Genomic DNA, 997 nt, shown 5'->3' on the forward strand with positions numbered 1-997 from the left:
GCCTGCAATAGGAACCATTTTAAACCTTAGTTAACCATTGACACATCTGAACATTTTCAATACAAATTAGCAATATACTTTAACAAGTTCAATCCCAGGGGCTCCAAGGTCCACTCAGCCTTGCATAGTTTTGGAGGTCAGCAAAATGAGTACCCAGCTTGTTGGGGGATTAGTCGTATGGATTGTAAACCATTTAGGGAGTGCTTCGTTCACTGATAAATGGTGTAGCAATGTACTTGCCATTGCTATTGTAAAACCTCATAAGCAGTTGCTACCGAGTCACCCTTAGATTAAGGCAACATCTCTGGTGCCGCAACAAACTACACTTCCTAGAATTCCATAGCATGGAGCCGTGGCCATTAAAGTGGTGTCAAACAGGATTATTATCTGCAGCAAGGATGCTGCCTCGATCATCCCAGTGTGGCAAGTTGGCTCTGCTTTGTGAGCTCCAGGAAAACAATGCATTGTGGGAAGTGTAGTTCAGAGGCCATTGTATCACAACTCCATTTTCTTTCCTGTCTCGGCCTCCTCTCTTCAAAATGTGATCCCTTCAACAGGTAAGGAAAGCCAGGGAATGCAGTCTGCAGGAGTCCTTGCATGGTGGGCCTTCCGCTAGAGGGCAGAGGCAGGCAAGGACAGGGGCTTCTTCGACATGACATAATCAAAAGGGGGGAAAGAGTTAATACATGGTTTGCTTGGAAATGTGCAAACCTGAAAAAGGGGGGGGGGGGGAGAAGGGGAGATACTGCCCTAAATTGAATGTCCTGTATTTAGGGCCTGCTGGCCAAACTTGAAGAATACCAGCAGGGATGAGGGTAAAGGCTTATGGTCATCAGTTTGGAAGAAACTGAGCTACATCGAGGTACAAATAGCAAAGAAATGTTTTGCCACTGTTGTGTTTGATCTCTCCCTGTAACATTGTATGCAGTTTAGCAGACAATTGCCTGATGATGATGATGATGATGATGATGATGATGATGATGATGATGATGATGAT

At 44.8% G+C, this 997-nt stretch overlaps 1 protein-coding gene across 1 annotated transcript in view; it reads left to right on the forward strand.

Annotated features, from left to right (window-relative positions):
* The first annotated feature begins 482 nt into the window (after nt 1-482).
* Nucleotides 483-997, forward strand: part of ATN1 (atrophin 1) — an 84,775-nt gene continuing 84,260 nt past the window's right edge. Inside the window, 2 exon segments of the mRNA XM_042451837.1 lie at nt 483-557; nt 775-862. The gene's annotated coding sequence lies outside the window, so the exon portion shown is untranslated.

The sequence above is a fragment of the Sceloporus undulatus genome, chromosome 2, assembly GCF_019175285.1.
Source record: "Sceloporus undulatus isolate JIND9_A2432 ecotype Alabama chromosome 2, SceUnd_v1.1, whole genome shotgun sequence".
In the NCBI taxonomy this organism is placed as follows: Eukaryota; Metazoa; Chordata; class Lepidosauria; order Squamata; family Phrynosomatidae; genus Sceloporus; species Sceloporus undulatus.